This window comes from Palaemon carinicauda, chromosome 40 (genome assembly GCF_036898095.1).
Source record: "Palaemon carinicauda isolate YSFRI2023 chromosome 40, ASM3689809v2, whole genome shotgun sequence".
In the NCBI taxonomy this organism is placed as follows: Eukaryota; Metazoa; Arthropoda; class Malacostraca; order Decapoda; family Palaemonidae; genus Palaemon; species Palaemon carinicauda.
Genome location: NC_090764.1, coordinates 65,566,114 through 65,591,058, shown reverse-complemented (window position 1 = coordinate 65,591,058; position 24,945 = coordinate 65,566,114). Strand labels below are relative to the sequence as shown.

At 43.3% G+C, this 24,945-nt stretch overlaps 2 protein-coding genes and 1 pseudogene across 2 annotated transcripts in view; 2 read left to right on the top strand and 1 right to left on the bottom strand.

Annotated features, from left to right (window-relative positions):
• The window catches only part of LOC137631832 (uncharacterized), a 278,258-nt gene that overhangs the window by 84,656 nt on the left and 168,657 nt on the right, over positions 1-24,945 (top strand). The gene's annotated exons all lie outside the window — the stretch shown is intronic.
• On the top strand, positions 15,594-20,148 carry LOC137631833 (RNA helicase aquarius pseudogene; annotated as a pseudogene).
• The window catches only part of LOC137631638 (ras association domain-containing protein 1 homolog), a 137,686-nt gene continuing 134,608 nt past the window's right edge, over positions 21,868-24,945 (bottom strand). The window contains exon 8 of the mRNA XM_068363511.1: positions 21,868-23,371. The gene's annotated coding sequence lies outside the window, so the exon portion shown is untranslated. The remainder of the gene's footprint in view (positions 23,372-24,945) is intronic.

Sequence of the window (24,945 nt, the reverse complement as noted above, 5' to 3'; positions counted from 1 at the left end):
ACCAGTGGACCGAGGAAAAATTGAGGTGGTGTCAACAAGAAGTACTGCAGTACCTGGCCACAGGTGGCGCTGGTGAGTACACCCCCTTCTAGTATAGTGATCGCTGGCGTATCCCTTCCGTAGAATTCTGTCGGGCAACGGAGTTGACAGCTACATGATTATCGGGTAAGTATATTCAAAAATTTATTTTACTAATGAAAATAAAATTTTTCAATATTTAACTTAGCCGGTGATTATATAAGCTGCAAATCTGTTGCTCGACAGAAAACTCTACGTTAAAAATCCGCCAGCGATCGCTATGCAGGTAGGGGGTGTACTTCAACAGCGCCATCTGTCGTGCAGGTACTCAGTACTCAATGTAAACAAAGAACTCAATTTTCTCTCTGTCGGGCTACCGGCAAGACCTACTAATTCGCTGTTGCTAACTGGATTTGTTTTCACAACTATTGGTGAAGTACACTATTCTAGTTTTGAGCTTTCGCTATGCAGGTGTTTTATCTTCATCTCAAAACTTGAACTCGTTTTGGATAGATTTAATTATGGTGACAAAGAGAGTATGGACTTTCTTTCACTTTTAAATGGCCGACCCTTCCCTTAGACGGAAGTGTGTTTAGGCTTTTAGTAATTATCTTATCACGTTATAGATTTTCCTCTATATATTTTATATCTCTCCGCCTTTATTAGGCCTCTTCGATTAACTTTCCATTTTTTATAAACATATAAAATAAATTTTAATGCTTTGTTTATATAGACCTTTCCTGAGAGTAGGCGGTCCTAACTTGGAAACCGAAGTTAATCAACATTGAGCCCTTTATATCGTCTTTAGCTTTTAAAGGATTTAAAACTTTTTAAATGTAATTTTTCAATATTAATCTTACCCGATGATCATGTAGCTGTCAACTCCGTTGCCCGACAGAAATCTACGGTCGGGATACGCCAGCGATCGCTATACAGGTGGGGGTGTACTCACCAGCGCCATCTGTGGTCAGGTACTCAAGTACTTCTTGTCAACAAGACCTCAATTTTTCCTCTGTCGTGCCACCGGCAAGACCTACATGGATACGCTGTTGATTTTGGAGTCTTTTGTTCACGATTTGGTGAAGTACAGTATTTGCTCTGAAATTTAGCCTTTGCTGTACAGGAAGCTTTAGCCTTAGCTTAGCAAGCTTTTGGTATTAATTTGATTCATTGGTTAACGATCTTTGCTTTACTTTGGAATTCCCCCTTGACTACTTCTAAAATTCAAGATGTCTGACCATTCCCAAGTTCCTAAATACAGGCGATGTAGTGTTAGGACTTGTAATAGGCGTCTTCCGAAGGCCTCTGTTGATCCTCACACCGTATGTTCCAATTGTAGGGGAAAATCCTGTCAATTGGAAGATCGATGTGGGGAATGTGCTGGGCTTTCGGAATTCGATTTTAATGAATTCCTCAGATATACTCGTAGGTTAGAGAAGGAGAGAGATAGGAGGAGTTCTTCTCGCTCTGTGGATTTTTCCTCTCCCCATGCCCCTCAACCTTTTCCTTCCCCTGTGGTGGTGACTCCCGAACCTGCTACGAGTGCTCAGCCTGCAATGGCTGATATGTTGCGTGCCATTCAGGCTCTCGGTGATAAAGTGGAGTCGTTGGTTAGTGACCGCAATCAGCTCTTGGCAGATGTCAAGGAGCTGAAAGCGAAGAGTGCAGTGGGAAGTGTTAGTGCTAGTGCTGTGCATAGTGTCAGTGTCAGTGTTGCGCATGAGGATACATCTGTGCGTGCCAGTCGTCCTCCCAGTCCGGGACCTCTTGCAAGCTCCCAAGCCCAGGGGAGAAGCAATGTCGAAGGACCAAAGGGTTCGGCAGGCCTTGATCGGCGCACGGATGTATCCTCAGTGGTTGCGGACGCATCTGCTAAGGATCGTCCCTTCCACTCCCAGACGAATGAGCCCTTACATTCCTCGTCTGTGGAAGAGGTTTCCAGGAGGAAACGGTGGACCAGGGTCTCACGACCGCTCAAACGTAAGGTCCCTTCCGAGCTAGTCCAACGGCCCAGGTGTAGCCACTGGGTCAGTTCGGACTCGCCACAGTCATCTGATGACTGCACACCTCCCAAGAGAGGTAGAGTGGTCCCTCAAGAGGCCTCTGCTCCGTCTGTTGTTGCTCCAACCACAGTAGACCCTAAGTGGTCCATGCTGCAGACTATGCAGTCTCAGCTTGCGGCTTTTATGCAGGAGTATCATGCAGAGAAGGTTAACACCCCTCCTCCTGTGAGAGCTCCTCCACCGTTGCGCAGTCCTCACTGCCAGACGCATGTTCTTGCTGCACCTTCTGCTTACATGCGTGAGCTGCCGCTTCGGGAGTTGCCGGGTTCCAGCACTATACGGCATTCTCCTCAGCCCATGCAGCATGCTCTGCAGACCTTACAGCATGCTCCGCATACCATGCAGCATGAGCCGCATACCATGCAGCATGAGCCTCATCCCATGCAGCATGAGCCGCATACCATGCAGCATGAGCCGCATACCATGCAGCATGAGCCGCATCCCATGCAGCATGAGCCGCATGCCATGCAGCATGAGCCGCATGCTCTGCATACCACACCGCATGCTCCTCAGCCCACCGCAGACCCTCCCACACACCGGCCCTCTGCTTTTGTTGTTGCCAGCTCACAGTCTGTCCAGCAGAGGCATGATGATGGATCCGCAGGTACGCATGCACCCGTTCTGCAGGATTCAGCCGTTCAGCTTGCTGCTCTGCCTTTGCCACTTACAACTCATCTGTCGGGTGAGGAGGTTTCGGAGGATGAAGCTGCTCATCTGGATGATCCTCACTCTGATGTTGAAGGACGCAAGTCTTCACCACCCTCCTTAGACTTCCGCAAAGTCCTTGCTTTGTTCAGAGAATTGTACCCTGAACACTTTGTATCTGCAACCCCTCGTTCTCCTCCCTCCGAGTTTGCTCTGGGCATGCAGTCTACTGCTCCTGCCTTCACCAAGCTTGTTCTCGCCAGATCATCAAGGAGAGCTTTGAGGGTTATGGGGGATTGGTTGCATTCCAAGAAGCAATGGGAAGGACCTCTTTTGTGTTTCCTCCTCCCAAGCTGGCTTCTAAGTCGAGCGTCTGGTATGCCACGGGAGAGGAACCTGGCTTGGGGGTTCCTGCCTCTGCCCAGGCCGACTTCTCAAGTCTGGTTGACTCTCCCCGCAGGTTGGCTATGAGACGTTCGAAGATCTGCTGGTCCTTTTCAGATCTTGATCATATGATGAAGGGAGTCTTTCGTGCCTTCGAGATATTCAACTTCCTCGATTGGTGTTTGGGAGCCTTAAGCAGGAAGACTTCCCCTTCTGACAAGGACTCGGCCATGCTGATCATGTCCAGCATGGACAAGGCAATACGGGATGGGTCTGGCGAGCTTGCGGCTTCTTATGTATCAGGGGTCCTCAAGAAGAGAGAACATCTGTGCTCCTTCTTATCTGCTGGTATCACCCCTTGCCAGAAGTCAGAGTTGCTGTTTGCTCCTCTCTCCAAGTGTCTGTTTCCGGAGGAGTTAATTAAGGGGATGGCTGCCTCTCTTATCCAGAAGGATACGCATGACCTCATGGCTTCTTCTGCACGTAAGGCTAAAACCTTACCTTCCGTGCCTAGACCCGTCCGCCCCTTAGCAGTTGATACACCTGCTTCTAGGTTCATCCCGCCCTTTCGTGGCAGAACCTCCAGCAGAGGAGGTACCCGTGCAGACAGTCACCGTGGCAAGTCCAAGAAGGGTTCCAAGTCCGCAAGAGGCAAGTTTTGACTTCCTTCCTCTCCAGACAGCTGTAGGAGCCAGACTCAAGACCTTCTGGCAAGCTTGGGAGAGCAGAGGTGCAGACGCTCAGTCTGTGAAGTGGTTGAAGGAGGGATACAGAATTCCGTTCTGCCTCAATCCCCCTCTAACTACATCTCCCATCAACCTCTCTCCCAACTACAAGGAGAAGGACAAGAGGCTAGCGTTGCAACAAGAGGTGTCGCTCTTGCTACAGAAGGAGGCAGTGGTCATAGTCCGGGACCATCAATCCCCGGGCTTTTACAACCGTCTCTTCCTGGTAGCCAAGAAGACAGGAGGTTGGAGACCGGTGCTGGACGTCAGTGCGCTCAATGCTTATGTCACCAAGCAGACGTTCACGATGGAGACGACGAAATCGGTCCTAGCAGCGGTCAGGCAGGAGGACTGGATGGTCTCGTTAGACCTGAAAGACGCATACTTTCACGTCCCCATCCATCCAGACTCCCAACCTTTCCTGAGATTCGTCTTTGGAAAGGTTGTGTACCAGTTCCAAGCCCTGTGCTTTGGCCTAAGCACGGCACCTCTTGTGTTTACGCGACTGATGAGGAATATTGCGAAATTCCTTCACTTGGCAGACATCAGAGCCTCCCTCTATTTAGACGACTGGCTTTTAAGAGCTCCCACAAGTCGTCGCTGTCTGGAGAATCTCAGATGGACTATGGATCTGACCAAGGAACTGGGCCTCCTGGTCAATTTAGAGAAGTCCCAGCTCGTCCCATCCCAGACCATTGTTTACCTGGGTATGGAGATTCAGAGTCGAGCTTTTCGGGCTTTTCCGTCGGCCCCAAGGATCAACCAAGCCCTAGAGTGCATCCTGAGCATGCTAAGAAGGAACCGATGCTCAGTAAGGCAGTGGATGAGTCTAACAGGGACACTTTCATCGCTGGCCCTGTTCATCGAGTTAGGGAGACTCCACCTCCGCCCCCTTCAGTATCATCTGGCTGCTCACTGGATCAAGGACATGACGCTAGAGACGGTCTCAATTCCTGTTTCCAAAGAGATGAGGTCTACTCTAACGTGGTGGAAGAACAGCATTCTTCTCAAGGAAGGTCTTTCGTTGGCTGTTCAGACCCCCGACCACCGTCTCTTCTCGGACGCATCAGACTCGGGCTGGGGTGCGACATTGGACGGACAGGAATGCTCGGGAACATGGAATCAGGAGCAAAGGACACTTCACATCAATTGCAAGGAGTTGTTGGCGGTTCATCTGGCCTTAATGAACTTCAAGTCCCTCCAGCTAAACAAGGTGGTGGAGGTGAACTCCGACAACACCACAGCCTTGGCTTACATCTCCAAGCAGGGGGGGACTCATTCGAGGAAGTTGTTCGAGATCGCAAGGGACCTCCTCATTTGGTCAAAAGATCGAAGGCTCACGCTGGTAACGAGGTTCATTCAGGGCGATATGAATGTCATGGCAGATCGCCTCAGCCGGAAGGGTCAGGTCATCCCCACAGAGTGGACCCTTCACAACAATGTTTGCAGCAGACTTTGGTCCCTGTGGGGTCAGCCAACCATAGATCTGTTCGCTACCTCGATGACCAAGAGGCTCCCATTGTATTGTTCTCCGATTCCAGACCCGGCAGCAGTTCACGTGGATGCCTTTCTGCTGGATTGGTCCCATCTCGACCTGTATGCATTCCCGCCGTTCAAGATTATCAACAGGGTACTTCAGAAATTCGCCTCTCACAAAGGGACACGGCTGACGTTGGTTGCTCCCCTCTGGCCCGCGAGAGAATGGTTCACAGAGGTACTGCAATGGCTGGTCGACGTTCCCAGGACTCTCCCTCTAAGAGTGGACCTTCTGCGTCAACCTCACGTAAAGAAGGTACACCCAAGCCTCCACGCTCTTCGTCTGACTGCCTTCAGACTATCGAAAGACTCTCAAGAGCTAGAGGCTTTTCGAAGGAGGCAGCCAGAGCGATTGCCAGAGCAAGGAGGACATCCACTCTCAGAGTCTATCAATCTAAATGGGAAGTCTTCCGAAGCTGGTGCAAGGCCAATGCAGTTTCCTCAACCAGTACCACTGTAACCCAGATTGCTGACTTCCTGTTACATCTAAGGAACGTTAGATCCCTATCAGCTCCTACGATCAAGGGTTACAGAAGTATGTTGGCAGCGGTTTTCCGCCACAGAGGCTTGGATCTTTCCTCCAACAAAGATCTACAGGACATCCTTAGGTCTTTTGAGACCTCTAAGGAACGTCGGTTGTCCACTCCAGGCTGGAATCTAGACGTGGTCCTAAGGTTCCTGATGTCATCTAGATTTGAACCGCTGCAATCAGCCTCTTTCAAGGACCTCACATTAAAAACTCTTTTCCTCGTATGCCTAGCAACAGCTAAAAGAGTAAGTGAGATCCACGCCTTCAGCAGGAACATAGGTTTCACATCGGAAACGGCTACATGTTCCTTGCAGCTCGGTTTTTTGGCTAAAAACGAGCTTCCTTCACGTCCTTGGCCTAAATCGTTCGAGATCCCTAGCCTATCCAACTTGGTGGGTAACGAGCTGGAGAGAGTACTTTGCCCAGTCAGAGCTCTTAGGTATTATCTGAAAAGGTCAAAACCCTTACGAGGACAATCAGAAGCCTTATGGTGTGCTGTTAAGAAGCCTTCGCTACCAATGTCTAAGAACGCAGTTTCTTACTACATCAGGCTTCTGATTAGAGAAGCTCATTCTCATATGAAGGAAGAAGACCTTGCTTTGCTGAAGGTAAGGACACATGAAGTGAGAGCTGTGGCTACTTCAGTGGCCTTCAAACAGAACCGTTCTCTGCAGAGTGTTATGGATGCAACCTATTGGAGAAGCAAGTCAGTGTTCGCATCATTCTATCTCAAAGATGTCCAGTCTCTTTACGAGAACTGCTACACCCTGGGACCATTCGTAGCAGCGAGTGCAGTAGTAGGTGAGGGCTCAGCCACTACATTCCCATAATCCCATAACCTTTTTAACCTTTCTCTTGATTACTTTTATTGTTGTTTTTGGGTTGTACGGTCGGCTAAGAAGCCTTCCGCATCCTGGTTGATTTGGCGGGTGGTCAATTCTTTCTTGAGAAGCGCCTAGGTTAGAGGTTGTGATGAGGTCCTTTAGTATGGGTTGCAGCCCTTTATACTTCAGCACCTAAGAGTCGTTCAGCATCCTAAGAGGACCGCTACGCTCAGTAAGGAAGACGTACTTATTAAAGGCAGAGTAATGGTTCAAGTCGACTTCCTTACCAGGTACTTATTTATTTTATATTGTTATTTTGAATAACTAATAAAAATGAAATACGGGATACTTAGCTTCTTTGTTAACATGTATACTGGTCTCCACCCACCACCCTGGGTGTGAATCAGCTACATGATCATCGGGTAAAATTAATATTGAAAAATGTTATTTTCATTAGTAAAATAAATTTTTGAATATACTTACCCGATGATCATGATTTAAAGGACCCGCCCTTCCTCCCCATAGAGAACCAGTGGACCGAGGAGAAAATTGAGGTCTTGTTGACAAGAAGTACTTGAGTACCTGACCACAGATGGCGCTGGTGAGTACACCCCCACCTGTATAGCGATCGCTGGCGTATCCCGACCGTAGATTTCTGTCGGGCAACGGAGTTGACAGCTACATGATCATCGGGTAAGTATATTCAAAAATTTATTTTACTAATGAAAATAACATATTTTATGAAATAATTTCTTTGATAGTCTTCGTACTGTTCTCAAAGATGAACTAACGTTTAGTTTTTTAGGCTACGCAGTTGTTGACGTTCAGGACGTTCAACATGCGCTCTATCGTTACGATAGAGAGAGAGTGTATCACGGTTTCACTTTGCAGTAAGAGTAAATCGATTCTGACGTTTTGTTCATTCTTTCTTAGCTTAAATGTTTTAAATTCTAATTTAAAGGAACTTTTTATTTGAAAATCCTTTCAGTTTTTTCCTTTAGTCAAATAACATGTTTTTTTGGCGATATATAATTGGGCTCTTCTCTTAGGTGCGAAATCAAGAGAGAAAGAGAGAGAGAGATAGAGACGGAGGGAGAGAGAGGAGAGAAAACGTTCCGTTCAAGCGGGTAACGTTGTTCTCGTGTTACTCTCGTCCCTAGTCTCTGTACGGGGAGGAAGGATAAAACGTTTTTAGGTTTTTATTCTCGTCCCCAGGCTATGTGCGGTGAGAGATTGAAAACGTAGTTATATGAACTAGTGTTTAGTCTCTTTCCCAGCCACTGATTTTTCTTTTTATCTTAAAATATGTTTTCTGTTTTTTGCTGGTATTATGAGCTTGCATTATACGACTAATTTCGCAATTACTACCTTTTAATGAAGGGTAGAATTGCGTGTTTCAGGTAGAAATAAGTGCAAAACAGAAAATCGAAGTGATAAAGTGATATGCGCAAAGTGTTACAGTGTTGCGTCCGAGCCGCAAAGTGTTACAGTGTTGCGTCCGAGGGTTCGTCTGTTCGTGCCTGTCGTTCACCTAGTTCGGGACCTCTTGCAAGCTCCCAAGCCCAGGGGAGAAGTAATGTCAAAAGACTTATGGGTTCGAGAGGCCTTGACCAACGAACAGACGTTTTCCCTCTATGGTATCGGGTGTTTCTTACCAAGATCTCCCCTACCATAAGACGAGAGAGACGTTGTTTCTCCTCGCCATCCATAGGCTTTTCGCATAAGAAACCTGTCACAAGGTTTCGAAGCCCTTAAGCGAAAGTCAGTCCTTTCAGGACAGGTCCAGCGTCCTGGTTACAGCCATTAGGACAGCTCTGACCCTATGCAGTCATCGGATAACTGCTCGCCGCCTAACAAAAGCGTAACACAGACTCCGAAAGTCTTTTTTTGTAGGCAAAGTGTTGCGGTCACAGACGTTACCCTCGTCTATTACCACAACCATTTCCGTTGATCCTTAAGGGGTTGTATGGCAAAACATGCAGTATATGCTTGCCTCCCTTATGGAAGACTATTCTGTCGATTAGTCCGTTGAGTCTAGCCGTTTATCTCATCGATATCCTGGCTTTCAGCCAACCTAACGTTCCTTTGTGCTTACTGTTGACGTTGGCGTAGCTTAGTCACGTCAGTCAGGTTGTTTAGAACCACACTCGATGCAGTCTCGTGTGGTTTTTCAGCCGCATTTGGACGTTAGGCCACTGGCTGATGCTCCTGTTGACGTTCTAGACGTTCACTAACAATCGGAGTTGACTTGTTTTGACGCTGTGCGTCAACCTCCGCATTCTAGAGTTGTTTTGACTGCTCAGTCTAGGCAGTCAAAGCAGTCTCGAGTGGACGCTGTACGTCCTCACGCACCTGTTGTGGTTGACAGTTCAGTTGTTGACAGTTCACAGACTGTCAAGCAGTTACATGACGTTGCGTTCTGGTCCGCTACTAATGCACCAGTGAGAGACTCAGCTTTTATCGGACAAGGTTCCTGTAGATGAGGAAGTTGCTGTTCTCCCTCCTACTGATATTCCCTTGAGGACTCTGTCAGATGGAGAGGAGCCTTAAGCTGCTTAGCCTCCTATGGACTTTAATTAAATCATGATGATTTTTTTTTAAGGATCTTCGTCCGGATCTTGTAACTGCTGCTCCTCGTTCGCCTAAACGTCAGAACTTACACTAGGCCTAGCTACTTCGAAGCCGTTGTTTTTAAGCTAGTGCTCTCTCGCTCTCCTAGAGAGCGTTACGTTGGCTAGGCGACTGGTTTTTCACCAGGAGGAGTTTGGGGGATACAGCCTTTGCTTTCCCTTCTTTTAAACTGGTTTATAGAGCGAGAGTCTGATATGACACGAGAGAAGTTCTCGGCTTGGGAGTTCATGCCTCTGCCCAGATAGACTTCTCAATTCTGGTAGACTCTCCCTGGCGCCTAGCCAGGAGACGCTCCAAGTTGTTTACAGGTCAACTTCTCAGCTGTTGTCGAGCCTTTGAAGTTTTGCTGTACTATTATGTCACGCATAACAAGGCTTTCAGGGATGGTAAACGGTTCCGCCTCAGTCGCTAACCCCGTCTGTTGCCACACCTGCTCCCGTAGACCCTAAATGGGCTTTGCTGCAAGACATGCAGTCCAAGCTTGCGTCCTTGATAGAGGACTTAAATGCGGAGAAGAACCATCTGGCCAACAACCTTCCAACCGGTCGGTTGTGCGCCCTGTTGACGCTGAGGTAACCTACTCGCGTCTGCCAGTTGAGGTGGTTCCTCCACCGATGCGACCCAGTGTGGGTTGCCTGCCGCACGTTGACGTTAAGCGACGCTCGGAGGTGGTTGTTGACGTTCAGGACGTTCAACAACCAGCAGAGGTGACTTGTTGTGACGCAGTGCGTCAACCTCAGCAACCCGGTAGGGTGTTGACTGCACAACCCAGACGGTCTAGACAGTTTCGGGTTGACGCTGTGCTTCCTCGCGCACCCATGGTTGTTGACAGTTCACAGACTGTGCAGCAGTTCCATGATATTGCGTCCGGCTCCGTCACGCATCCACCAGTGCGACCGGATTCAGCGAGTCAGACGTTGCCCACTCCGTTGCCGTTTCCTCATCAGTTTCGGATGAGGAACCCTCTGATGAGGACGTTGCTGAACAAGACGATCAGCCCCCAGAATAGATCAAGCCCTGCTATCCATCCAGAAGATGCTGAAGAAGGAACGCTGCTCAGTCAGGCTGTGGATGAGTCTGGTAGGGACGCTGTCATCCGTGGATCAATTTGTGTCACTAGGAAGACTACACCTCCGTCCTCTTCTATACCATCTAGCTTTTCACTGGAAAAAGGACAAGACGCTAGAAGCGGTCTCGATCCCGGTTTCCGAAAAGATAAAGTCTTGTCTGACTTGGTGAAAGGACTATATCAACCTAAGAGAGGGTCTTCCCCTGACTGTTCAGACTCCCAACCACGTTCTCTTCTCGGACGCATCGGACGTAGGCTGGGGTGCGACATTAGACGGTCGGGAATGCTCGGGATTATGGAACTCGAGTCAAAGGACAATGCATTTCAACTGCAAGGAGCTACTGGCAGTACGTCTGGCCTGGAAAAGCTTCAGGTCTCTCCTTCAAGGCAAAGTGGTGGAGGTGAACTCGGACAACACCACGGCTTTGGCGTACATCTCCAAGCAAGGAGGGACCTACTCTCTGACGTTGTACGAGATCGCAAGGGACCTCCTCACCTGGTCAAAAGGTCTAGACATATCACTAGTAACGAGGTTCATCCAAGGCAACTTGAATGTCATGGCAGATTGTCTCAGTCGGAAGGGACAAATAATTCCAACAGAATGGACCCTCCACAAGGATGTATGCAAGAGACTTTGGGCCACCTGGGGCCAGCCAACCATAGATCTCTTCGCAACCTCGATGACCAAGAGGCTCCCAATATTTTGCTCACCAATCCCGGACCCAGCAGCAGTTCATATAGATGCCTTTCTCCTAGATTGGTCACATCTAGATCTATATGCATTCCCTCCGTTCAAGATTGTCAACAAGGTACTGCAGAAGTTCGCCTCTCACGAAGGGACAAGGTTGACGCTAGTTGCTTCCCTCTGGCCTGCGAGAGAATGGTTCACCGAGGTACTTCGATGGCTAGTAGACGTTCCCAGAACACTTCCCCTAAGGGTGGACCTTCTACGTCAGCCACACGTAAAGAAGGTACACCAAGGCCTCCACGCTCTTCGTCTGACTGCCTTCAGACTATCGAAAGACTCTCGAGAGCTAGAGGCTTTTCGAAGGAGGCAGCCAGAGCGATTGCTAGAGCAAGGAGAACATCCACCCTTAGAGTCTACCAATCGAAGTGGGAAATCTTCCGAAACTGGTGCAAGTCAGTATCCGTATCCTCGACCAGTACCTCTGTAACTCAAATAGCTGACTTCCTCTTATATCTGAGGAAAGAACGATCTCTTTCAGCTCCCACTATCAAGGGTTACAGAAGCATGTTGGCATCAGTCTTCCGTCACAGAGGCTTAGATCTTTCCAACAATAAAGATCTACAGGACCTCCTTAAGTCTTTTGAGACCACGAAGGAGCGTCGTTTGGTTACACCTGGTTGGAATTTAGACGTGGTACTAAGATTCCTTATGTCAGACAGGTTCGAACCGCTACAATCAGCCTCCCTGAAAGATCTCACCTTAAAGACTCTTTTCCTGGTATGCTTAGCCACAGCTAAAAGAGTCAGTGAGATTCATGCCTTCAGCAAGAACATCGGATTCTCATCCGAAACGGCTACATGTTCTACAACTTGGTTTTCTAGCCAAAAACGAGCTGCCTTCTTGGCCTTGGCCAATATCGTTCGATATTCCAAACTTATCGTATGGTTGGAAATGAACTAGAAAGAGTCTTATGCCCTGTAAGAGCTCTTAAGTTCTATTTAAAACGAACTAAACCTTTACGAGGCCCGTCTGAAGCTTTATGGTGTTCAGTTAAGAAACCATCTTTGCCTATGTCAAAGAATGCTTTATCCTATTTTATCAGACTGTTAATACGAGAAGCTCATTCCCATCTGAATGAGGAAGACCAAGCTTTGCTGAAGGTAAGGACACACGAAGTTAGAGCTGTCGCAACTTCCGTGGCCTTTAAACAAAATAGATCTCTGCAAAGTATAATCGACGCAACCTATTGGAAAAGCAAGTCAGTGTTCGCGTCTTTTTATCTTAAGAATGTCCAGTCTCTTTACGAGAACTGCTACACTCTGGGACCATTCGTAGCAACGAGTGCAGTAGTGGGTGAGGGCTCAACCACTACAATTCCCTAATTCCATAACCTATCTTTCTCTTGAAATGTTTTATTATTGTTTTTGGGTTGTCCGGAAGGCTAAGAAGCCTTTCGCATCCTACTTGATTTGGCGGGTGGTCAAAGTCATTTCTTGAGAAGCGCCTAGATTAGAGGTTTTGATGAGGTCCTGTTGTATGGGTTGCAACCCTTGATACTTCAGCTCCTAGGGGTCGCTCAGCATCCTAAGAGGATCGCGAGGCTCCGTAAGGAAGACGTACTTAAAAAGGCAGAGTAATTGTTCAAGTCGACTTCCTTACCAGGTACTTATTTATTTTAAGTTTGTTATTTTGATAACTGCTAAAATGAAATAAAAAATCCTTAGCTCATAATAATGTAAACATTTATTGCTGGTTTCTACCCACCCCCCTGGGTGTGAATCAGTTTATATAATCACCGGCTAAGTTAAATATTGAAAAATGTTATTTTTATAATAAAATAAATTTTTGAATATACTTACCCGGTGATTATATATTAAAGGACCCTCCCTTCCTCCCCAATAGAGACGCAGTGGACCGAGGAGAAAATTGAGTTCTTTGTTTACATTGAGTACCGAGTACCTGCACGACAGATGGCGCTGTTGAAGTACACCCCCTACCTGCATAGCGATCGCTGGCGGATTTTTAACGTAGAGTTTTCTGTCGAGCAACAGAGTTGCAGCTTATATAATCACCGGGTAAGTATATTCAAAAATTTATTTTATTATAAAAATAACATTTTTCCTAACTATACAAACCTTAGCTATTTAATCAAACTTGCCCGCCAGCCCTGTCCCCCATGAAGTCCTACCTCTAAGCAAAAGTGGAGCTACAACACAGGTGTGTGAGGGGGGAGGGTAGCTAGCTACCCTCCCTACCCCCCGCTAACTAGTGGTGGGGTAATAATCCCTCGTTAAAATTTTATGGCTCGTTCTTTCAGCTACGCGAAAGTAATTACCCACTTTAAATAGCTAAGGTTTGTATGGTTAGGAAAAATACAAATTATCTACGAATTTATCATATATGTACAGTATTGTACTGTATGTATTGTATTATTTTCCATTTATTATTACATCGTGTTGTAATAAATACCTAATTTACAGGTATTAACATTTAGTTTAGGTATATTGGATGGCTCAAATGTATTAGGCTGTGCATTATTTCATTGTGGTTATACTGTAGCTTTATTATGAGATTTAATGTGGTGTTTTGTAGAGTTTGGAACGAAATAGGCAATTTGCATGTGAAATGTGACTCACACGAAAAAAAATCACTTTACGAAAGCCACTCCAGAACGAATTAATTTTGTGGTGTGAGGCATTACTGTATTTCTTTGTCGTAAGAGTTATCTGTACTTGTCAGGAGTATGGGGTAGTCCTGTCCTCCATGTGAGATTGGACCTTTAGCTTGGGATGTAACTAAAGTTTTGCAGTCTTTGAAGAGAGTTCCTTACTAACCGTTTCTGCTTGTCCTGGCTTCAACAAAGTGGGTAGGCAAATTTCATAGACTCTCATATTCATTCTCTAATTCTGAGAACTTTGATGCAGGTCTTTTTATCTTTGTTGCTGAGTTGTAGAAAAACTCAAAATCTGTCGATCTTGGATTCCAGGTTTTCATTTTTTACAGTATCTTCATGTAGGGAGGTAAGCAGTTATCTGGATGAGTTAATTATATGTCCTATAAGGGCACTAAGGCACTACCTGAAAAGAACTGGGGCCACCACACCCAAGTTGCAGAACTTTTTCGTAAGACTGGCAGGGAAAATATAAAATCACTAAAAAATACAATCTCCTTTTGGCTGCAGGTGACACTTAACAGACCATTAGAACAAGTTGAGGGCATGGCCATGAGATCAGAAGAGTTGGTGCTACCCTCACCTTCAAGAAAAATCCCTTGGTGGGTATGAAAGTGTCAGATCACCTTTATGGAGCATTGTGTGTGGGAATCCATTCACAGGTCTTTAGACATGTTTTCACTTTGATCTGTGATTGCTGCTCAGCAAATGGGGTAGTGACCCTACCTCCTTTACAGAACTAGATGTATCATGTCTAAGATAGTTGTCACAATGTAATTCTAGATTGAAAGTGAGGAGGTCTGTCCTCTCTTTTTCTCTTCTTCCCCTCTCCTGTGGTATAGCTGTTGGAATCCTATGTAGGTGGAAGGAGATAGTTATAGGTAAGCCTCATTTTTAGTAACCAGCTTTTCTATTGATATTAAATAGACATGTTCATTCCATCTTCCTCCTTACGAGGTGGAGGATGGATATGTTCAGGCAGACCCATCAAGTTGTTTATATCTTACCTGACAGACTTACCAGTCTAAGAAAAGATATTTTCTGTTGCTCAGCCTTGCTTGCCTGGGTAGTCAACCTGACGGCACTTTTGACCCAGGTTCGTGAGATGTCCGCAACATATCAGGTCAGAGATCTGAAATCCCAAGATTTTAGCCAACCAGTTTGGTAAAAGGAGCTTCCTCCCACTCAAGGATGAGTTTCCTAATTAAAGGACAAGAGTTTGTAATCATGTAGGAACTAATCACAAGTTTGAAAGTACCCAGTAATTTGTATAGTTCTCAACTATACAAACTGGAGTTCTTTAATTTAACTTCCTGTCAGCACCTCCCTCTGAAATTCTTGGATGTAATCAAAGTGACTGGTAATTACCGGTAACTGCCCCTGCACCATGTTTTAGGTTTTAACTGCCGGGTTCCGGCTGCACTTGAATCAACGTCCTAATTAGAGGACTTAGGTTTATATAGTTAGGAAATTTACAAATTACTTTTAAAATTTGTGATATTTTTTCATGTTGTTGCAAAGCTTACAAATATAAAAAATTAAGTTATGAATATTAGTCGATCATTGAATTGTATTAATAAATTACATTAGAGAAATTTCCCTATCATAAATTTTTCTAATGGAGTTTTTTATTTGTAAATGGCTTGCCTTTATTGTCATTTGCTATTTGCTTGAATACAGTAAAGTTAGAATGCATGGAAGCTGAATAATTTAGAATACAATATTCAAAGTATTGTATTGTACAGTATAGTATACTACAGTGTAGAAACTGTTACACAGAAAACTAAGCTGATAATTTATTTTTCAGATTTCTAGAATGCTGCTTGAGGAACGCTGTCTTCAAGAATGAAAGGACTTACTGTTGACCAGATCAGTGCTGATCGGGTTACATTCTTAGCCCAACAGTACTGGTCTCCAGATACCAAGGATGCTCATCTTCCTTATGATCATCAGATAATAGAAGATGTTTATGAGAGTGAAGTTAGAGCCACTGACTTTTCTAATCGACGTATTGTTGTGCTGGAATTGAGTCAGTTTTTAGAAAACTATGTGTGGCCCAATTACTCAGGAGAGGCTTCTCCTGCACATCTTATGTTAGTTGTCATTTTAGTCAATGAAAAGTTCCGTGAACGAGTGCCAGCTTGGGACTCGTTTGTTAAACATCCCACTCCTTTTCCAAGCTTTTTACGACACTTGATGAAAGCTTGCTTAGACGATGGTTCGACATTTACCGTGAAGGAACAGACTCATATGATAGTGTTTTTAAATCATCTTTACAACAGTATCGAGACAGACTTGATACGAGATGGCATTAGCCATACGGTATCTTACAATATATTAGAATGTTTGTCAGAAGGTCAAATGCAAAATGTTTTGAGAGAGTTTCCAAATTGGAGTAAAGCCATAAAAAGAACGGCTAGACACAGAAAAAAGCTGCAAGGTACTGAATTGGAAAATTTTGATTTTGACACTAAATTCTTATACTCTCTTATGCAACAATTCTTGAAAAAGTTATCTCAAATTCAAAGTACCGAGGCTGAGGCAAATGAAGATATTGTGCATTATTGTGAAAGATTCTTAGAATTGATGATTGATCTAGAGTCTCAGCTACCTACACGTAGATTTTTTAATACGCTTCTTCATTCAAGCAATTTTCTTGTAAAATGCCAGTTGTCGGCTCTTGCAAATCATGAAGATGGCAAGCTCTTTTCACAGTTATTGTATATAATGAAAGTCTTTGGTCAGTTTGAGATAAATGATAATACAGGACAGCCCCTGTCAGATTTAGATGTCATGAAAATTCACTATGATCAAATTAAGCAGTTGCAGAGTACAACATTCAAACATTTTCCTAGCTTGACACAATTTAGTTTTTCTAGTGTGGCTGCAGTTGATGATGCGAATACTTTACGACAGTTCATTGAGCAGTTGGAAGATGCAGAATTACAAAATCTTTGTCATTTGATGCATCTCTTGCCCAAAGAGGATGAAGGGGAAACCGACAGAAAATTCCTGATAGAAATTATTCTTTGGAAATATCAGCGTCGTATTTCACAACTTGAAGCAATAAATAGAATGCCATTATATCCAGTTGAGACCATCATTTGGGATGATAATATTGTTCCCTCAGAATACTTTTCTGGAGATGCTTGTTTAGCTTTACCCAAACTGAATCTCCAGTTTCTTACTCTTCATGACTATTTGTTAAGAAATTTTGATCTTTTTAGACTCGAGTCAACCTATGAAATTCGACAAGATATTGAGGATATAGTCATGAGATTGAACCCCTGGGAATCTGAAATGGGAAACGTAGTCTTTAGGGGATGGGCTCGAATGGCACAGCAAATTGTGAACTTTGCTGTGTGTGAAGTAGCCAAGCCAAATGTCGGGGAGGATAAACCATCGAGAGTACGTGCCGACATAACTGTGAATTTGAGCGTGAGGAGAGAAATAAAGAATGAGTGGGAAGCTCTTAGGAAACATGATGTTTGCCTTATACTTTCAATAAGCCACCCAAAAGAATATCCAAATCCAAATGGTTATTTTCCTGAAGAATGGGGAATCAAGTATGTTCGTGGATGTGAGGTAGAAGGTATGCTTGATGAAAATGGAAGGGTTATTGAAGAAGGGCCAGAACCAAAGCCAGAATTAAAGGGTGAAACCAGAACTTATCGCGTTTGGCTCGATTGCAATCAATATAAAATTGATATGGATAATATAAAGTTGAGTGAGAATCAGGAAGATGTTTATGAAACCTTTAATATATTAATGAGGAGGAGGCCAAAGGAAAATAATTTCAAGGCCGTACTGGAAACTATTCGTGACTTGATGAATACCCGATGTGTTGTACCAGATTGGTTATTGGATATAATTTTAGGTTATGGAAATCCTGGAGCTGCTCATTATTCTAAAAGAGAAAATGCTTTGTCAACATTGGATTTTAATGACACATTTTTGAACCATGATCACTTAAAAGAAAGTTTTCCAGGTAATACAATTGTAGGTAAGGAATCTGCAAGTATGGAACCGCCATTCAAATTGACCTTTGAAGATCAAAAATCTGCTAAACGTACAGCCGATGAAGAGGTCAAAGAATCGAAAGTCATTCATGTCGAGCCATACGTTATACCAAATCGTGGTCCTTATCCTTATACTGTTCCCCGTAAAAATAGAGTGAAGTTTACACCTACTCAAGTTGAGGCTATCAGATCTGGTATGCAGCCTGGGCTTACTATGGTTGTTGGACCCCCTGGAACAGGAAAGACTGACGTGGCAGTTCAAATTATTTCTAACATTTACCATAACAATCCAGCTGAACGTACTCTTGTCGTGACCCACTCAAATCAGGCGCTCAATCAACTTTTTGAAAAAGTTATTGCATTGGATGTTGATGAAAGGCATTTGCTGCGTTTAGGTCATGGAGAAGAGGCACTGGAAACTGAAAAAGACTTCAGCAGGTATGGCCGAGTTAATTATGTACTGAGCAAACGTTTGGAGCTGTTAGATGAGGTTACTCGACTTAAAGAATCTTTAGGTGTAGCTGGAGAAATGGGTGCATCATGTGAAACAGCAGGATACTTTTTTTTGCAGCACGTTCTAGCCAGGTGGGAACGATACATTAGTAGGGTAACAGCCACACCGGGAAAACCAGTAAATGTTTCTCAAATTAATGACCTATTTCCATTTCATGTGTTCTTTAGCAATGCTCCTCAGCCTCTCTTTCATGGTAAAGGTTATGAGGAGGACATGGAGATAGCTGAAGGTTGTTTCAGATATCTTGAAAACATTTTTACGCAGCTGAAAGAATTCCGTGCATTTGAAATGTTGAGAAGTGGATTAGATCGAACTCGGTACTTGCTCGTCAAAGAGGCCAAGATCATTGCTATGACTTGTACCCATGCAGCCCTTAAACGAAGGGAGCTTGTTGATCTAGGATTTCAGTTTGATAACATTTTGATGGAGGAAAGTGCTCAAATCCTCGAAATTGAAACTTTTATTCCTTTACTTTTGCAAAACCCCGAGGATGGACGTAATAGGCTTAAAAGGTGGGTCATGATTGGAGATCATCATCAGTTACCACCTGTAATAAAGAATATGGCTTTCCAGAAGTACAGCAATTGTGAGCAAAGTTTATTTACACGTTTTGTCCGACTTGGTGTGCCAACTATTCAGCTGGATGCGCAAGGTCGAGCTCGTCCTTCCATCTGTGCTCTATATAATTGGCGATATGAGAGGTTAGGTGACTTGCCCCATGTTACAGCTTGGCCGGAATTTCAAGTAGCTAATGCCGGAGTGTGGTTTGACTATCAGCTTATTAATGTTGAGAATTTGGAAGGGCGGGGAGAAACAGAACCCAGAAAGTATTTTTATCAGAATTTGGCTGAAGCAGAATATGTAGTTCATTTGTACATGTATATGAGACTTCTTGGGTATCCTGCATCCAAAATTTCCTTATTGACCACTTACAATGGGCAAAAAGAATTGCTTCGAGATGTAGTTGAGCAGAGATGTGCTCGCAACCCAATATTTGGTCGCCCACATAAGATAAGCACAGTGGATAAGTATCAAGGTCAACAAAATGATTACATTCTTCTCTCTCTTGTTAGGACCCGTGCTGTCGGTCATTTAAGAGATGTACGTCGTTTGGTTGTGGCAATGTCTCGTGCTAGGCTTGGCCTTTATATTTTTGCTCGAGTTTCACTGTTCAAAAATTGCTATGAACTTCAACCCGCTTTTTCTCTTTTAACAAGAAGACCATTACAACTGCAGCTGGCACCTTGGGAAAACATTCCTTGCACTCGTCCAAACACTCAACCTCCAGAGGGTAAACCAGTAATAGTTAAAGATGTTACTCATATGAGTAATTTGGTTCATGAACTCTACTCCAATGTGTGTGCTTCTATCAATGCACTTGTCTCATTACAAGCTGGACCTGGCTCTATGCAAACACATGAGCTTCCGCCAGATACAGGGGCACGGTATGACTCTGACGAGGAAGTGCAAGCTGAAACGGAAGAAGCTGAGGAGTCAGTGATGATTGTTAATGAAGTATGATTATTATGTTGTCATGGTTGTAGCAGTGGTGGAAGTATTATTCTTGAGAAATTTTCAGTGTAAGACAGTTCCTTGACTGAAACTAATATCTGACAAAAATTGTAATGGTTGATTTATTAAAGATTTAAGTATGAGTGCTCTAGTGTTTATGTAAAGAAAGAGCATCCTAGAATTCTTTTATCACAAGAATTGCTCTTTTTTGTCCATGTGTACAAAAAATTATATGTATAGATTATCAATAAATTAAAGTTTTGTAAGCTTTTTATAAATATGCCAGTTTTATTACCAAATATTTTAACTTGTGTGAAAGTCAATTAGATTTTCTTAATTTTTAATTGTTCTAAGACAAATAAAGATCTTTATCTTTTAACAGAGGAGTATCTTCTGCCTAATCTTTAAGAAGGTGGATAGCTCGCAACAGGTAGACCCGAGTTAATCCATCCACTGGTCCTGACATAGTCAAGCCACTATTACTTCAGCTGCCATCTTATTCACATGTCTAGCTGCTAATGTCCTTTTGACGATTAGTGCTATACTTCATAGTATGGATTAAAAGAAATCAGTGAATATCAGGTAAGTCTGTATTAAAATTACTGTAGCACCTCATATGGCTTGTACTGTGTTGGGTGAGTACCACTGTGTTTAGTGTCATGTGTTGTTGCCTTTCGATTGAGACTTGTTTAAGGAAAAGAAAAATAAGCTTAGGAAGTATTTTCTGGTACCTTCTCCATTTGGGTGACAGTGCTTGGTGTTAAGTCTTAATCCTATATGCCACTCTATTCCATTCCTCAGGCTAGATTTTTTTGGTGCTCCTGTAATCACTTGCCCTACACTACAAGGAGCACGTTTGAGGAGCAGGATTATCAGGACCTCTGCTCGGAGTATGGTTTATCCAAACTTCTTCCCCAATGAATGATTTATTATACCTGACTTTGCCAGAGGTACCCTCACAGTATCTGTGTGTGATGATAATATACGTATATTTAAAAGATGTTCTTACTCAATTAATAATATGTAACGGCTCCTCACTTATCCTTTCCCCTAGTTGACTAGACTAGGTAAAGTCTGTTGGGGTGCAGATATCCATGGTTATCAACGGATACGTCCCTGATTATATACGATATGTTCGGATAGTCGTTCCGGGGGTTAGAACCCCGTGATACCTGATGGTAATTCTCTTGTAATATCACTCGCAGTAGGAAGCTGCCGAAGGGACCTTCCATCCGGATGACATGGCTATTTCACCCAAAAATAGATTTTTCCTACATCAAAATCCGTTTGTTTGCCATATCATGATTGTTTTTTAGGTGTTATACCCCTTTTGAAAAAACTATACATTATGGTATTGTTTAAATATAATTGTACATTAAAAAACACGTTGATTAAGAATAGTTCTGGAAATGATGATAATATAGTACTGTAATGTATGTGTGGGGCGATGATTCGCTACTGAAGTGTGTTCATACAGTATTTCAATACATATTCTGTGAAAAAAAATAATACCGTATAGTACAGTACAGCGGGCTGCTCAGGCAGTGGGCAGTCAGTTGGTAGGTTACGAGTTAATCCACCCTAGGACTGCAAGCATTTGAGGATTCTCTATTTTTGTGCCTGTCTATGTCACCTAACCCCCACAAAGACTAAGGGCCAACTGTAGTTAGGAAAAATACAAAATACTTTTAAAATATTTATTTTCCTAACTATTCAATCTTAAGTTCCCACCTTCACCTTCCCCCTAAAGTCTCAGACGAAATCAAGGTGACATTTCAGTGTACAAGCAGAAGGGGTGGGGCCTCCCCTTCAGCAGCCACTAACAATCAGCTATTGCCGACACCTCGTTATAAGTTTGTAACTGCCAAGTTCAAGCTGCGCTTGAATCAATTCTCATAATAAAGGTTTTAGGTTTGTATAGTTAGGAAAAATAAATTTTATGATTTTGTAATATTGTTTGATATAATTTTATAACAAACAACATATCTATCAAATATGAATTAGGGTTTCACTGCTGTAGGCCCACACTACTGACATGATTGAAACATTGGGCACAGTCACATATGTATGGTATCTGTTGATAACTGGGTTGAAATAAATATAGAAAAGCAAAGTGTAAATACTGTCATCTTATATTTGATTACAAAATAGTCATTACATCTCAGTATCTGTACATGGTACCTTTTAGGCTTTTCAGATAGAAATTATGATTAACCTGCAATATTACAGATCTTGGTTGAAGTTGGTAAGTAAAGATTTCCTGCAATTGGGATTCCTATACGTGTCTAAAGACTTCAGTTATAGAATGCTAAGAAAACAGACAGTAAGATTAGATTACCAGTGGGGGAGGTACATAAGGTCTCACCAGTAATATCAATTTCTAACCAAAGGACTCCCTCATTATGGCTAAAATATTTCTTTTTGACTAGTATTCACATTGCATTAAGTAGTACCTACCTATAAGAACTATATTCACCAAGTTATGTCTCATTATGAAGACAATTTAAGATTCAAATTTTCACTGTGCTCTACCTCCTATCCATGTCCAAAAGGTAAATTACCTTATATTTGAAACAGTTTTATACGTAGGATTCCTAAAGTTGGTAATACATATTGTTCATATTTCAGTCAATTCCACACTGTAATCCCCATTTTTAACATTGTCCTATTTTATACCGCTTACAATAAATAACTAAATTATTTCAGAACAAATAAACAATACAGTGCTTTTTTTATACAGTATGAAAAAGATATAACAAGCTGGAGCCTGTATAAATAAATATCCAAATAATTCCTGAACAAATAAACAGTACAGTACTTTCTTTATACAGTATGACAACAAAGATATAACAAGCTATAACAAAACATATTCAATACATTGGCAAATATGTGACGCATCATCATCGTATCTCACAATTTATATCTGACTGATGGTATTGGTCCCTAGAATACTGTATATGAAAAACAGGTATTTTAAAAGTGTGATTAAAAAAATTGAGAAATTTATTGTCTGACATTATGACATAATTTTCCATTTCCATATAATGAAAAAAATCTATTACATCAATGAACAATTAATGGCACAACCTTAATATTTTGATGTTCTTGGGTGTCTTGCAGTCACTTCCTTAAAAATCTAAATAAAATGCATGATCATTTTGATGTAGTTACAGTACTGTACTATATACACTCATGTTATTACTTACGACACTTATCACAATGAAAGGCAGTACTTGTACGATATTCATAAATCACGTTTCTTGCAAATCAACTTATGCTTTGCCTATAGATAGGCTAATTTGCCATGAAACTTATCCAACAAACCAAAGTTGAGTAAATGACAATCATTACTTAAGCCTTCACAGGTAAAGCATATTCTTTGGTTAAGGCAAACTGATTCTAAATGCCAACATATACAATAAATAAAAATGCATTGAAATTTCTTCCTTGAAGCAATGTAGGTACAGTAATAGTACTTTGTTAACTTGCAATACTTCTGGATTCTCAGTTAACCTGAACATACTTGTTTTATGTGAATGTGACCTGAAAAGTAAAATAAAGAAAAAACATTTAAGTGTAATTAAGCACTAATTACTAATTTGGCCCTCAATACCCAGGACCTTTTTTGTGGGCATTTTAATTTAATCATCATTCCACAAAATCTTTCCATTGATATTCTAACATATTTTGTAAAAATTTCATGTACGTAAATAATAAATGAAAGAGAAAAGAGGAGTTTGAAGGAAAATCCTACACAAATACAAACCATTCGCTCTTACTATGGATATATGGTTCTGGCATAGCTAGAAACTAGCCATAAATTTTTTAAACAAGGTAAACGACCCGCTGCTATTTAGCAGGGGTAAACCAACCAACCTGCTCACACACTCACATGGTCTATTTATCCACTTTTGTTTTTGGGTTGTTGAAGAGAAAACATGCTCTCACTCTCTCCTGTAAAATCCTATATAAAGAACTGGCAGTACACTCCCTTTGTTTTCCTTTTCATTTTGCAGGTGTGTCTGGTCTTAATGAGGGCTGCTAATATGTGGGTTTGCCCTGGCATCGAAGGTTGCTCTTGTAGGACCTTAATGTCGTCTCGGGAGACTGATCCTCATTCCCTTTATCCTGAGTGCAGACGACACTCCTGCACTTGGTTGTCTCCCTGTGGAGTGTCACAGTGGCCATCCTCCCAGTGGGACGGTACAGTAGGCAACGGAAGAAGTCTAAAAGGGATTCTACTTCCCTCAGTGTTGTCCTCAAGGTCAAAGAAATCCCGACTTCTTACTATGGCATCTCGTCCACCACCCGCTGACTACTTGTTCAGTCTCCTCTGGAGGACGAACGAATAAGAGTGTGATGACCATTTGACCCACAGAAAACCCTCATGTACGGAGGGCTCCGTCGCTGCCCCTAGCAAAGTGGTAGCGCCCACAGCCGAAGGCGAGTTTATCTTTTAAAAGATGCCATACATCAACTTTGGCCTTCCTTGGGGATCAGAGAGAGTGCACATCTGCCTCTGCACGGGTTGGCAACGGCCTTCCCCACGCCTAGCATCTCGAGTGGAGTTCCCTACAGAGTGACTCGTGTCCTTCACTGAAGATTTCTCTGCAACTTCTTGGCACCTGAGGAGATGCTGGCTGGGTTCCGGTTCCGGCCAAGCTTGTGATCCCCCGGGGTGGGCATGCCAGCTGAGTACCGAGTGACCTGAGTTTTCTCAAGTGTGCTGAGCAACCTGAGCTTCTCAGTGTGCTGAGTGACCTGAGCTTGGTCAGCACATTGTTCCAAAGCCAACGAAACGCTCTGTTCCTCCACCCTACAAGGCCAGTTACCCTTCTTGCCGATGCGAAAGGGCGTCCTATCATGACCTTGTAAGCATTAGATTCGTTTAAGTCTTGCTCCAGCTCTTTGGAGCATCCAGATGATGGCAGCCATTGACCACTTGCAGTCGCAGCAGCTTGCCTTGGCACAAGTCTTGACGAATCTTGTGAGGCATAGCCCTTCGAAATTATTGCCTCGGGCTTCAACTCCCCATGGGGTAGAGCCTGCTTGTTCTAACTTCACGTGAATGATGGCAGCGAGCGTTCGCAAACAAGCTCTCTCTCCCTTGCTCACTT